This window comes from Neomonachus schauinslandi, chromosome 1, assembly GCF_002201575.2.
Source record: "Neomonachus schauinslandi chromosome 1, ASM220157v2, whole genome shotgun sequence".
NCBI classification, from domain to species: domain Eukaryota; kingdom Metazoa; phylum Chordata; class Mammalia; order Carnivora; family Phocidae; genus Neomonachus; species Neomonachus schauinslandi.
In genome coordinates this window covers 69,291,616-69,307,703 of record NC_058403.1, presented here as the reverse complement: position 1 = coordinate 69,307,703, position 16,088 = coordinate 69,291,616, and the positions used below count along the sequence as shown (strand labels likewise).

Here is a 16,088-nt window from a genome sequence, read left to right as displayed (position 1 = left end):
GTTGTAAAGAACACTAAGATTTAAAAACAAAAACAAAAAAAATGAAAACCCTCACTCTTAATGTGGCATATTATGCATTGTAAGGTGATCTTCATCTATTATCTCATTTAATTCTCACCTAAGTAACCTATAACCCTGTGTTTCTAGGAGTGTGACCCATCAAGATCCATTTCTGGAAATGATAGTACATGAGCAACATATAAAGACATGAGGGCATTTACTCAAAACCAGAAATCTTTTTCCAAACGAAAAAGCCAAAAATGAATTTTTATTCACTATATTTCCACGCACTGAGTACCCATACCTATATGCAAATATTATGGTTAAGAATACAAATTACCCATGACTTCCCCCCATAGTTTTTTAAGCTAAAATTAAGACAAAAATGCTCTGTTTGCACTGAGCCACTTTGGGACATGCCCCCCAAAATCAATCAACTTTTGGCTTATTCTTCTGAACCATGTGAAGTACTGAGAGGAAAAGTCTGAAAATTGTTATACTACACACTTTAACTTGCCCTTCCATTTCTTATTACAATATGACTCTTTATACTTTTCAAGGACAGTCATGGGACTAATTTTTTTCAGGGAAATTTCACCATACTATTTTATATCATTTAAATACCTATAGGGGTAGAAGTGCACTGAATTGGAATCCTTTCTATCAGTATTCAAAACTAACTTACTTGTACATTTTTTGAGTCATTTTTAAAAGTGGATGAGTAAAGACAAATAAAATAAAATGAATGAAGCTAGGTCCAGTATAGGAGTGTCATCTAAAAAGAGAAAGCCAGATTAATCTCAATCTGGTCTTCTGCTTTCAAGACCTTAAGACCAAGAATTTATTCAAACTGGGAGACAACAGGCTTTCTTAACCTTACACCATTCAACATTCAAGTCACCAAACTCACTTGTTCCATTTCTTTCTTCCCAAATTTATTGAGATTTAATTAACATATTATATTACTTTAAGGTATATAACACAATGATTTGATATACATATATATTGTAAAATGATTACCACAATAAAATTAGTTAGCATTTATCACCTAGCATAGTTAACAAATTTTTTTCTTGTGATGAGAACATTTAGATCTACTCTCTTAGCAACTTTCAAATATACAATACAGGAGAGGGAGGAGAAAGATGGCAGAGGAGTAGGAGACCTAAATTTCATCTGGTCCCAGGAATTCAGCTAGTTATCAAACCATTCTGAATACCTACAAACTCAATAGGAGATCAAAGAAAAGATTAGCAGCAATTCTATGAATAGAAAAGCGACCACTTTCTGGAAGGTAGGACATGTGGAGAAGTGAATCCCAGGCGATATTCGGGAAAATAGACGGGGGGGGGGGGGGGGGAGCCTCCATCAGCCGATACCGGCAAGCGATAGAGCCACGGAGCACAAAATTGGAACCTTTAGAAGTCAGCTCCGCTGAGGGACGCCACTCCAGTGGCTAAGCAGGGGGTGGAATCCTCACTGGGACAGTGTGGTCTCAGGACCCTCGGGGTCACAGAAAAACCGGGGGTGCCTGAGTGCGGCAGAGCTCCCAGGTATCAGAGCGGTGAAGCCGGCTGCAGAGACAGAGCCGAGGAGTGGGCTCTCAGCTCGGGGTTGCCATAAACCGTGATCTGTGGCACAGTCCGGCCACTGCTCTTCCAGCAGGGACCCAACAAGCAGAAGATCCGGGTAGACTCCCCCTCCTCCCCTGGGAGGAGCAGCGCAGGAGCGCACCGCAGGGATCTGCTGGGTTTGGAGACTCCACACGGGGTCGTGTGCCAGAGATAAAAATGCTTGGTCACAGGCAGGGTGAGCACAGAGTGTGGCCGGAGAAAGGGAGACGGGAGAGATTGACTGCTTTTCTCTGGGGGCTCACTGAGGAGTGGCGCCCCGAGTTCTCCGCTTGGGAGTTCTCAGCTTGGGAGTCCGCCATATTCACTCTTGTCCTCCAAAGCTCTACGGAAAGTTTGCAGGGAACAAAAGCTACCCAAGAGCAAACCCAAGCAGATTACTTAGCCCCACTCTGGCAACGGCAGGGCAATTCCGCCACCGGCAGACATTTGCGAACCACTGCAACAGGCCCCTCCCCCAGAAGATCAGCAAGAACAGCCAGCCAAGACCAAGTTTACCGATCAATGAGAATGGCAGAACTCTAGCACTACGGGAATACAGCTCACAGAATTCATGGTTTTTTTCCCATGATTCTTTAGTTTTTCAAAGTTAATTTTTTTAATTTTCTTTTTTTTCTTTTTCTATTTTTTTTTGAATTTTTCTTTTTCCCTTTCTCAACGAACATCTTATCAATCCCTTTTTTAAAAATCTTTTTTATTTTTCATTTTTAGAGTCATATTCTATCCCTTCATTGTAGTTAACCTTACTTTTGTATATATATAAGTTGTTCTCTCTTTAAAATTTTGGGATACAGTTTCTTCTAACAGACCAAAATATACCCTAAATCTCTAGTGTATGGCTTTGTTATAGTCTCCTGCCTGATCACATTCTCTCCCCCCCTTTTCTTTTTTCAAATTTCTCTTCTTTCTTTTTTCAGCAAACTTCTTATCTTATCAATTTCTTTTATAAAATCTTTTATAATTTTCATCTTTACAGTTATATTCCTTCCCTTCATCATATTTACCCTTATTTTTATACATATATAAGTTTTTCTTTCATTAAAATTTTGGGAGGCAGTTTCTTATAACAGACCAAAATACGCCCAAAATCTAGTATGTGGCACTGATCTATTCACCATCCTGATCATATTTGATCATATCCTTTTTTTCTTTTTCTTTTCTTTTTTCTTTCTTTCCCCTTCTTTCCCCCGGTTTCGGGTCTCTTCTGATTTGTTTAGTGTATATTTTTCTGGGGTCATTGTTACCCTGTTAGCATTTGTTCTCTCATTCATCTATTCTCCTCTGGACAAAATGACAAGACGGAAAAACTCACCTCAAAAAAAAGAACAAGAGGCAGTACCAACTGCCAGGGACCTAATCAATATGGACATTCGTAAGATGTCAGAACTAGAGTTCAGAATGACGATTATAAAGATACTAGCTGGGCTTGAAAAAAGCATGGAAGATACTAAAGAAACCCTTTCTGGAGAAATAAAAGAACTAAAATCTAACCACGTCTAAATCAAAAAGGCTATTAATGAAGTGCAATAAAAAATGGAGGCTCTAACTGCTAGGATAAATGAGGCAGAAGAGAGAATTAGTGATATAGAAGACCAAATGATGGAGAATAAAGAAGCTGAGAAAAAGAGAGATAAACAACTACTGGGTCACGAGGACAGAATTCGAGAGATAAGTGATACCATAAGACGAAACAATATTAGAATAATTGGGATCCCAGAAGAAGAAAAAAGAGAGAGAGGGGCAGAAGGTATATTGGAGCAAATTATAGCAGAGAAATTCCCTAATTTGGGGAAGGAAACAGGCATCACAATCCAGGAGGCACAGAAAACTCCCCTCAAAAATCAATAAAATTAGGTCAATACCCCAACATCTAATAGTAAAACTTACAAGCCTCAGAGACAAAGAGAAAATCCTGAAAGCAGCTCGGGACAAGAGGTCTGTAACCTACAATGATAGAAACATTAGAGTGGCAACAGACCTATCCACAGAGAGCTGGTAGGCCAGAAAGGACTGGCATGATATATTCAGAGCACTAAATGAGAAAAATATGCAGCCAAGAATACTCTATCCAGCTAGGCTGTCATTGAAAATAGAAGGAGAGATAAAAAGCTTCCAGGACTAACAAAAACTAAAAGAATTTGCAAATACGAAACCAGTCCTACAAGAAATATTGAAAGGAGTCCTCTAAGCAAAGAGAGAGCCTAAAAGCAACATCGACCAGAAAGGAACAGAGCCAATATACAGTAACAGTCACCTTACAGGCAATACAATGGCACTAAATTCATATCTTTCAATAGTTACCCTGAATGTAAATGGGCTACATGCCCCAATCAAAAGACACAGGCTATCAGATGGTATAAAAAACAAGACCCATCGATATGCTGTCTGCAAGAGACTCATTTTAGACCCAAAGACACCTCCAGATTGAAAGTGAGGGGGTGGAAAACAATTTACCATGCTAACAGACATCAAAAGAAAGCTGGGGTGGCAATCTTTGTATCAGACAAATTAGATTTTAAACCAAAGACTATAATAAGAGATGAGGAAGGACACTATATCCTACTTAAAGGGTCTATCCAACAAGAAGATCTAACAATTGTAAATATCTATGCCCCTAACATAGGAGCAGCCAATTATATAAGCCAATGAATAACAAAATCAAAGAAACACATTGACAACGATACCATAATAGTAGGGGACTTTAACACCCGCCTCACTGAAATGGACAGATCATCTAAGCAAAAGATCAACAAGGAAATAAAGATTTTAAATGACACACTGGACCAAATGGACTTCACAGATATATTGAGAACATTCCATCCCAAAGGAACAGAATACACATTCTTCTCTAGTGCCCATGGAACATTCTCCAGAATAGATCACATCCTAGGTCACAAATCAGGTCTCAACTGGTACCAAAAGATTGGGATCATTCCCTGCATATTTTTGGACCACAATGCTTTGAAACTAGAACTCAATCACAAGAGGAAAGTCAGAAAGAACTCAAATACATGGAGGCTAAAGAGCATCCTACTGAAGAATGAATGGGTCAACCAGGAAATTAAAGAAGAATTTATAAAATTCACAGAAACAAATGAAAATGAAAATACAATTGTTCAAAATCTTTGGGATGCAGCAAAGGTGGTCCTAAGAGGGAAGTATATAGCAATGCAAGCCTTTCTCAAGAAATAAGAAAGGTCTCAAACACACAACCTAACCCTACACCTAAAGGAGCTGGAGAAAGAACAGCAAATAAAGCCTAAACCCAGCTGGAGAAAAGAAAGAATAAAGATCAGAGTAGAAATCAATGAAAAAGAAACCAAAAGAACAGTAGAACAGATCAATGAAATTAGGAGCTGGTTCTTTGAAAGAATTAAGAAGATAGATAAACCCCTGGCCAGACTTACTAAAAAAAAAAAAAGAGAGAAAGGACCCAAATAAATAAACCATTAATGAAAGAGGAGAGATCACAACCAACACCAAAGAAATACAAACAATTATAAAAAAACATATTATGAGCAACTATATGCCAGCAAATTAGATAATCTGGAAGAAATGGATGCATTCCTAGAGACATATAAACTACCAAAATTGAACCAGGAAGAAATAGAAAACCTGAACCACCAAGGAAATTGAAGCAGTAATCAAAAACCTCCCAAAACAAGAGCCCAGGGCCAGATGGCTTCCCAGGGGAATTCTACCAAACATTTAAAGAAGAATTAATACCTACTCTTCTGAAACTGTTTCAAAGAATGGAAATGGAAGGAAAACTTCCAAACTCATTTTACAAGGCCAGCATTACCTCAATCCCAAAACCAGACAAAGACCCCATCAAAAAGGAGAACTACAGACCAATATCCCTGAGAACATGGATGCAAAAATTCTCACCAAATACTAGCCAATAGGATCCAACAGTACATTAAAAGGATTATGCACCACGACCAAGTGGGATGTATTCCTGGGCTGCAAGGTTGGTTCAACATCTGCAAATCAATCAATGTGATACATTAATTAAAGAAAGAACAAGAACCATATGATCCTCTCAATAGACGCAGAAAAAGCATTTGACAAAGTACAGCATCCTTTCTTGATTAAAACTCTTCAGAGTGTAGGGAGAGAGGATACATACCTCAATATCATAAAAGCCATCTATGAAAAACCCACAGCGAATATCATTCTCAATGGGGAAAAACTGAGAGCTTTCCCCCTAAGGTCAGGAACATGGCAGGGATGTCCACTATCACCACTGCTATTCAACATAGTTCTAGAAGTCCTAACCACAGCAATCAGACAACAAAATTAAAAAAAAAAAAAAGAAAAGAAATAAAAGGCATCCGAATCGGCAAAGAAGAAGTCAAACTCTCACTCTTTGCAGATGATATGATACTTCATGTGGAAAACCTAAAAGTCTGCACCCCAAAACTGCTAGAACTCATACAGGAATTCAGTAAAGTGGCAGGATATAAAATCAATGCACAGAAATCAGTTGCATTTCTATACACCAACAACAAGACAGAAGAAAGAGAAATTAAGGAGTCGATCCCATTTACAATTGCACCCAAAACCGTAAGATACCTAGGAATAAATTTAACCAAAGAGGCAAAGGATCTGTACTCAGAAAACTATAAAATACTCATGAAAGAAACTGAGGAAGACACAAAGAAATGGAAAAACGTTCCATGCTCATGGATTGGAAGAACAAATATTGTGAAAATGTCTATGCTGCCTAGAGCAATCTACACATTCAATGCAATCCCTATCAAAATACCATCCACTTTTTTCAAAGAAATGGAACAAATAATCCTAAAATTTGTATGGAACCAGGAAAGACCCTGAATAGCCAGGGGAATGTTGAAAAGGAAAACAAAGCTGGTGGCATCACAATTCTGGACTTCAAGCTCTATTACAAAGCTGTCATCATCAAGACACTATGGTACTGGCACAAAAACAGACACACAGATCAATGGAACAGAATAGAGAGCCCAGAGATGGACCCTCAACTCTATGGTCAACTAATCTTTGACAAAGCAGGAAAGAATGTCCAATGGTAGAAAGACGGTCTCTTCAACAAATGGTGTTGGGAAAATTGGACAGCCACATGCAGAAGAATGAAACTGGACCATTTTCTTACACCACACACAAAAATAGACTCAAAATGGATGGAAGACCTAAATGTGAGGCAGGAATCCATCAAAATCCTAGAGGAGAACACTGGCAGCAACCTCTTCGACCTCAGCCACAGCAACTTCTTCCTAGAAACATCGCCAAAGGCAAGGGAAGCAAGGGCAAAAATGAACTATTGGGACTTCATCGAGATAAAAAGCTTTTGCACAGCAAAAGAAACAGTCAACAAAACCAAAAGACAATCAACAGAATGGGAGAAGATATTTGCAAATGACATAGCAGATAAAGGGCTAGTATCCAAAATCTATAAAGAACTTATCAAACTCAACACCCAAAGAATAAATAATCCAATCAAGAAATGGGCAGAAGACATGAACAGACATTTCTGCAAATAAGACATCCAAATGGCCAACAGACACATGAAAAAGTGCTCAGCATCACTCGGCATCAGGGAAATACAAATCAAAACCACAATGAGGTACCACCTCACACCAGTCAGAATGGCTAAAATTAACAAGTCAGGAAATGACAGATATTGGCGAGGATGCAGAGAAAGGGGGACCCTCCTACACTGTTGGTGGGAATGCAAGCTGGTGCAGCCACTCTGGAAAACAGTATGCAGGTTCCTCAAAAAGTTGAAAATAGAGCTACCATACGACCCAGCAATTGCAATACTGGGTATTTACCCCAAAGATACAAATGTCCGAAGGGGTACATGCACCCCAATGTTTATAGTAGCAATGTCCACAATAGCCAACTATGGAAAGATCCTAGAAGTCCATCAACAGATGAATGGATAAAGAAGATGTGGTATACAATGGAATATTATGCAGCCTTCAAAAACATGAAATCTTGCCATTTGCAACAACGTGGCTAGAACTAGAGGATATTATGCTAAGCGAAATACATCAATCAGAGAAGGGTCTCACTGATATGAGGAATTTGAGAAACAAGACAGAGGATCATAGGGGAAGGGAGGGAAAAATGAAACAAGATGAAACCAGAGAGAGAGACAAACCATAAGAGACTCTTAATCTCAGGAAACAAACTGAGAGTTGCTGGAGTGGAGGGGGTTAGGAGGGATAGGGTAACTGCGTGATGGACAATGGGGAGGGTATGTTCTGTGGTGAGCACTGTGAATTGTTTAAGACTGATGAATCACAGACCTGTACCCCTGAAACAAATAATACATTATATGTTAATAAAAAAACAAATATACAATACAGTATTGTTAAATATAGTCACCCGTGCCATACATTACATCCCCAATATTTATCTTATTACTGGAAGTTTGTACCTTTGGACCACCTTCATCCATTTCCCTCATTCCCCACACCCCCACCTCTAGCAACCACCAATGAATCTGTTCTCTGTTTCTATGAGTTTGACTTTTTTAGACTCCACACATAAGTGAGAGCATACAGTATTTGTCTTTCTCTGACTGACTTATTTCACTTAATATAATGCCCTCAAGGTCTATCCATGTCGTCACAAATGGCAGGATTCCCTTTTTAGGGCTGAATAATATTCCTCTGTGTGTGTGCATGTGTGTGTGTGTATCACATTTTCTTTATCCATTCATCTATCAATGGATACTGAGGTTGTTTCTATGCCTTGGCTATTATAAATAATGCTGCAGTGAACACCGGGGTACAGATATCTCTTCAGCATCCTGTTTTTGTTTCCTTTCAATATATACCCAGAAGTAAAATTGCTGGATCATATGTATTTCTATTTTTAATTTTTGAGGAATCTCCATACTGTTTTCTACAATGGCTGCACCACTGTATTCCCAACAAAAGTGCACAAGGGTTCCCTTTTCTCTACATTTTCATCAACACTTGTTATCGCTCTTCTTTTTGATGACAGCCCTTCTAACAGGTGTGAGGTGATAACTCATTGCAGTTTTGATTTGTATTTCCCTGATGATTAATGATGCTGAGCACCTCTCCATGTACTTGTTGGCCACTGCCCTATTCTATTTCCATACCAGTCCTTAGAGATATCTCAAGATAATTAAGATGCACACAGGACTTAGATGGCCATTAAAATGCCATTTATTGTTATATTGTGAGAAACTGCCATCACAGAGGCCAATTGACCACCAACTTTTGCTTCAGTGATTCTCCATCTCCTATGCTTCCTTAGGGTTAATCTGGCCTGTTCAGACTGACACAGTTTTTACATTCCAACAGGTTACAATCAAGTCTTGCAGGCCTGAGAGCAGTTTGCTTACTAAAGTAACTTTGCATATCTATGTTCTGATTTATTCTTTTTAAAAAATTTTTTATTTAAACTCAATTTAGTTAACATATACTGTATTCTTAGTTTCAGGGCAGAATTTAGTGATTCATCAGTTGCCTATAACACCCAGTGCTCATTACATCACCCAATTACCTGATTCCCCAACCCCCTCCCCTCCAGCCACCCTCAGTTTGTTTCCTAGAGTTCAGCATCTCTTATGGTTTGCCTCCCTCTCTGTTTTCATCTTATTTTATTTTTCCTTCCCTTCCCGATGATCCTCTGTTTTGTTTCTTAAATTCCACATATGAGTGAAATCATAAGGTATTTGTCTTTCTCTGACTTATTTTGCTTAGCATAATATCCTCTAGTTCTAGTCATGTCATTGCAAATGGCAAGATTTCATTCTTTTTGATGGCTGAGCAATATTTCTGATTTATTCTTGATCTTACAAGCTTAACTGTCAAAGAACATCATGATAAATTCTGAAGCAGACACCAAGTGCCCCATCATCCTACTAGGCTGTGATTCCAAAATTATATAAAGAGTACTGAAATCCTAGAAACCTGAGCATTCAGATCTACTACCAACTTCTAGACAAAGTTAAGGAACTTTCCTTCCCCACACTATAGTGTCCCTAAGACACCAAAGCTACAAAAGAATGTGGCTCTTATTCTAAGACATACCAAATCATTTATATTTGGTATATGCTTAAAGAAAAGTAAGCTTTTAAAATTTTTGATTTACATAGCTAGTCTATTTATTGTCTTTACCTTTTGAGGATCCTTTACGCTAATGATACAGTTACCACTTTCAGAGAGTTGAAATGCTAAATTCAACTGAAGCCCATACACAGTGGTTGGATTAATCTATTCATACCTGAATCTTAGATGCAAGTAAACAGATCACCATGAGAAATCAAATATGCCCCTGCGTTCTTGAACCACATTTTCAGCAAGGAAGGTCATTCTTTCTTGGGTTAAACCTGTTTGGTAATAATTATTTGAATAGTATCATCTTGGATTCATATGTAACCTTTATCTGGGCAAAGGTAAGGTCTTTGAAGTATATTAGGTTCAAAGTAGTCCTTTGCAGAGCCACTTCTGCAAGTACACTGAGTGCTCTCCCTTAATCACCATAAATATTCTTTCATTCAAGTCTTTCTAAGCATCTCACCCTGTGCCAAGGAAGAACCAGGCCTGAGTGGCAAGTGACAGCATAATCCATCACTAGCTGAATCACTTTCATCAACAACCCCAGAATAAAGTCCTACGTATTTTCTTTTGGGAGGATTTTGACTTCATTTGTCCTTTAAAGAGAAACAGAAATTGCTTAAGCAACTCAAATAAGTTTATTCAAGGAAAACGTTTTCCTAAATGCCAGCTCAGTCTTAAGCTTGCCAAGTCACAATCAGAAGTTAACACTCAAGGGGCCAGCATTACCCTGATACTAAAACCAGATACACTACAAAAAAAAGAGAGAACTACAGGCCAATATCTCTGATGAGCATGGATACAAAAATCCTTAACAAAATATTAGCAGACCAAGAGCAATGATATATTACAATAATCATTCACTATGATCAAGTGAGATTTATTTCTGGGATACAAGGGGGTTCAATATTCACAAATCAATCAGTGTGATACACCACATCAACAAGAGAAAGAATTAAAAAACTACATGATCATTTCAATAGACGCAGAAAAAGCATTTGACAAAGTACAACACCCATTCATTATAAAAACCCTCAACAAAGTAGGTTTAGAGGGAACATACCTCAACATAATAAAGGTCATATATGAAAAACCCACAATGAACATCATACTTAGTGTACAGTTTTTCCCCTAAGATCAGGAACAAGACAAGATGTCCACTCTCATTGCTTCTATTCATAGTACTACAAGTCCTGGCCACAGCAATCAGACAACAAAAAGAAATAAAATGCATCCAAATTGGTTCTTTATTTGCAGATGACATGATACTATTTATAGAAAACCCTTAAAGATTCCACCAAAATACTATTAGAAGTGATAAATGAATTCAGTAAGATCACAGGATACAAAATCAATATACAGAAATTCATTGCATTTCTATACACTAATAATGAAGTAGCAGGAAGAGAAATTAAGAAAACAATCCTATTTATAATTACAACAAAATAATAAAATACGTAGGAATAAACTTAACCAAGTAGGTGAAAGACGTGTATTCTGAAAACTATAAAACATTGATGAAAGAAATTGAAGACAACACAAACAAATGGAAAGACATTCCATGCTCATGGATTGGAAGAACAACTACTGTTAAAATGTCCATACTTCCCAGAGCATCTACAAATTTAATGCAATCCCTAGCAAAGTATAAACAGCATTCTTCACAGAACTAAAACAAATAATCCTAAAAATTGCATGGAAACACAAAAGACCCCAAATAGCCAAAGCAATCTTGAAAAAGAAGAACAAAACTGGAAGTACCACAATCCCAGATTTCAAGATATACTACAAAGCTGTAGTAATCAAAACAATATGGTACAGGCACAAAAACAGAATAATAGCCCAGAAATAAACCCACGATTATATGGTCAATTAATCTTTGACAAAGGAGGCAAGAAGATGTAATTGGAAAAAGTCTCTTCAAACAATGGTGTTGTGAAAACTGGACAGCTACATGAAAAAGAATGAAACTAGACCACTTTACATACACACAAAATAAACTCAGAATGGATTAAGGACCTAAATGTGAGACCTGAAACCATAAAAATCCTAGAAGAGAGCACAGGCAGTAATTCTCTGACATCAGCTGTAGCAATATTTTTTCTAAATATGTATCCTGAGGCAAGGGAAACAAAAGCAAAAATAAACTATTGGGACTACATCAAAATAAAAAGCTTCTGCACAGCAAAGGAAACCATCAACAGAACTAAAAGACAATCTATAGAATGGGAGACAATATTCACAAATGACATATCTGATAAAGGGTTAGTATCCAAAATATATAAAGAACTTACAAAATTCAACATCAAAAAAATAAATGATCCAAATAAAAAATGGGCACAAGACATGAACATTTCTCCAAAGAAGACATACAGACGGCCAACAGACACATGAAAAGATGGTCAACATGACTCATCATGAGGGAAATGCAAATCAAAACCCCAATGAGATACTATTCTACACCTGTCAGAATGGCTAAAATCAAAAATACAAGAAACAACAAGTGTTGGTGAAGGTGTGGAAGAAAAAGGAACCCTCTTGCACTGTTGGTAGGAACGAAAAGTAGTGCAGCCACTGTGGAAAACAGTATGGAGGTTCCTCAAAAAATTAAAAATAGAATTACCATATGATCCAGTAATTCCACTACCCATATTCTTTGGGTAATATGAAAACACTAATTTGAAAAGATATATGCAACCCTATGTTTATTGCAGCATTATCTACAATAGCCAAATTATGGAAGCAGCCCAAGTGTCCATTGACAGATGAATGGATAAAGAAGATGTGGTTATATACACACACAATGGAATATTACTTAGCCATACAAAAAAATAAAATCTTGCCATTTGTGATAACATGGATGGATCTAGAGAGTATAACACTAAGTGAAATAAGTCAGGCAGAGAAAGACAAATACCATATGATTTCACTCGTATGTGGAATCTGAGAAACAAAACAAACAACGACAAAAAGAGACAAATCAAAAAACAGACTCTTAACTGAGAACAAACTAATGGTTACCAGAGGGGAGGTGAGTGGAGGGAATGGGTGAAATAGGTGAAGGGGATTAAGAATGCACTTATCATGATGAGCACTGAGTAACATATAGAATTGTTCAATCACTATATTGTATTCCTGGAACTAATATAACACTGTATGTTAACTACACTAGAATTTAAAAAAAAAAAGTGATAATCAAGGTGAAAACAGAAAAGTTACAAGCAAACGTTATTTATGTATTTTTTATTTCAGAGAGAGAAAGAGAGTGCATGCACATGCAAGGGGAGGGTAGATACAGAGGGAGAGGGAGAGAGAATCCTAAGCAGGCTCTACACCCAGCGTAGAGTTGGTGTGGGGCTGGATGTCATGACCCTAAGATCATGACCTGAGCCAAAATCAAGAGTTGGACGCTTAACCAACCGAGCCACCCAGGTGCTACACAAATACTATTTTTTTAAAACAGTGCTATGCCCCAGGTGATATATGGAAGTGTCTAATCACTATATTGTACACCTGAAACTAATATTACACTATGTAACTGGAATTTAAATAAAAACATAAAAAATAAATAAAATAAAAGGTGCTATGCCATATAACTAACACATAATCACTAAAAATAAGTGAAATATATGACAAATAATAAATACATAATAAGCAATTATAAAGTGAGAGTCAATCCAAGAAACACATATTAGCGTATCTTGGATCGCCAGTGCCCTTTTTAGGAAGGACAAGGAAATAGCTTCAACTCATTGGCATACCCCCTCCACAGTGTGCCATTTATCTGCAATGAACTGTGGTATCTACCTGAAATCAAGACTGAAGTCAGGTTGTCCCAAGTCAGATTATGATTTGATCTCTGAAATGTGAAGGTATGTGATACCTAAATGATGGAATATCATGAAACCATTAAAATCTTTGATTAGGAAAAGTTTCCAAGGTTAATGATATATTAAAGTACAAAAGGCAGAATATAAAATTGTATTTATGATCTCAACATAAAAATACTGAGAGAAATGGAGATATGTAATAATGGTTACCTCTGGTTCTGTGAGGGAAATATAGAGGAGAGAAACTATTTAGCCCTTCCTTTTTTCAAGTTTTTTTTTATTTTTAAAGATTTTATTTATTTATTTGTCAGAGAGAGAGAGGGCACACACAAGCAGGCAGAGTGGCAGGCAAAGGGAGAAGCAGGCTCCCCGCCAAGCATGGAGCCTGATACAGGACTCGATCCCAGGACCCTGGGATCATGACCTGAGCTGAAGGCAGATGCTCAACCGACTGAGCGACCCAGGCATCCCTGTTTAGCCCTTCCTAAACAGTTCTAGCAATTAATGAAAGATCAAGAATCTGAACAAAGTTAGCAAACAAGAGGCTGGAAAGTACCATCAAGAATTTTTTAAATCCCAAAGTGTCAAGGGCATCTTATGCTGAAAGATTGTGGTCACGTAAACACCTGGGACTTTTAATACCAAAAAGCACTCCCTGAAAAGAAGTGATAGGTTCCTTCTTTAAAGTGGAGGAAAACATAGTTAAGTGAAATAATTATTGGTAACATTTAAGTAACAAGAGATTACCACATTTAATTTGTTTAATTTTCTTCTTATCTGGCTCCATATTTTCTGGTTTTAATTATATAGTATTTAACTAATAAAGTATGCAGTTAAATATTTATGATGTTTTTAAGTAAATAATGCTTATAGGAAAAACATGCTTGACTTTACTATAGTCTCTCAGCTCCGGGGCACCTAGGAGAACCTAACCATTGGCTAGTCCCATCTCTTTTTTTTTTTTTTTTTTTAAGATTTTATTTATTTATTTCAGACAGAGAGAATGAGAGAGAGAGAGCACATGAGAGGGGGGAGGGTCAGAGGGAGAAGCAGGCTCCCTGCCGAGCAGGGAGCCCGATGCGGGACTCGATCCTGGGACTCCAGGATCATGACCTGAGCCGAAGGCAGTCGCTTAACCAACTGAGCCACCCAGGCGCCCTAGTCCCATCTCTTTAATGGCTGACAGCAGAATCTTAATCTCTGGGGGCGAATAAGTAGTACTCCTAGGCATGCCTGTAACTTCAAATCTATTCAACAAATGCCTCACCAATCATACTACATTTGAATGATATCAAATTTACTGAATTTCAGCAATGAGCAGATTTACCAAAAGGAAAATCCCTTATGTCAGAAACCTAACCACTGATGATGTACAAACTCCTTGGTATGGAGTTCAAAAAGTCACCATCATGTAGCCCCAATCTAAATACCAACTTTCCCGCTCAGTACTCCGCAATTTGAAAATAGTCTCTCTTCCGGGGCACCTGGGTGGCTCAGTCATTGAGTGGCTGCCTTTGGCTCAGGTCCTGATCCCAGGGTCCTGGGATCGAGGCCCGCATCGGGCTCCCTGCTCGGCGGGAAGCCTGCTTCTCCCTCTCCCATTCCCCCTGCTTGTGTTCCCTCTCTCGCTATGTCTCTCTCTGTCATATAAATAAATAAAATCTTTAGAAAAAAAAAAAAAAGAAAATAGTCTCTCTCCCTACCACACTCTATTATAAACATGACAACCTCATACCTACTTCCATGGTTTTATTTATGCAGACATTTCCACTTAGAACGCTTCTTGTCTCATTCAGGGATTCAGGTTCAGCTGTAGTTCAACGTTCTCCTAAGAAGTTCTAAATAATCTGACCAGCTAAAACTCCTTTGTTAGAAACCCCATAATATGTGCTGTCAATATACCATTCCTCCTGATGATCCTTTAAAAAAATTGCTATTTATTATTGTATTTTATGTGGTTTGTTTCCTTAAGGACAGAGACTGTGTCTTTTCTATTTCTTATGTGCTGTGATAAGGAGAGAGAAAATGTCATGCAGCAGAAAGAGAACAAGGTTCATAATCAGGCCAACCTGAATTTGAATCCTAGCTCTCCACAAACTAGCTATGCATCCTTGGGTAAGCCATTTAAATTCTTTAAGCTTCAGTTCTCTCAGTGTAATTGATAATCTATAGAAAGCACCATCAAAGGGTAGATAATGACATTCCTTCTCTTTTCTCTGTCCTTTTCCCTCTTTGAATTTCCATTGCACAAATATAATAACTCCAACTACATCATAAGGGGTACCTGAGTAAAGCCTTCTTACCCATTCCGCCTCAGAGAAAAATCTGCCAAAAACTATCTAGGATTGGACAGTCTGCAACACAAATTAAGACTTGTCACTGTGCTCTGCATCTAAAGAATATCTCAACTGATTTTATTTTTTTTTAAGATTTTATTTATTTATTTGACACAGAGAGAGATAGCGAGAGCAGGAACACAAGCAGGGGGAGTGGGAAAGGGAGAAGCAGACTTCCCGCCCAGCAGGGAGCCCGATACGGGGCTCGATCCC

The 16,088-nt window shown here is 37.9% G+C and overlaps 1 protein-coding gene across 1 annotated transcript in view; it reads right to left on the bottom strand.

Moving 5' to 3' along the window:
• RUBCN (rubicon autophagy regulator) overlaps positions 1–16,088 on the bottom strand; it is a 59,779-nt gene that overhangs the window by 35,656 nt on the left and 8,035 nt on the right. The window lies entirely within an intron of this gene.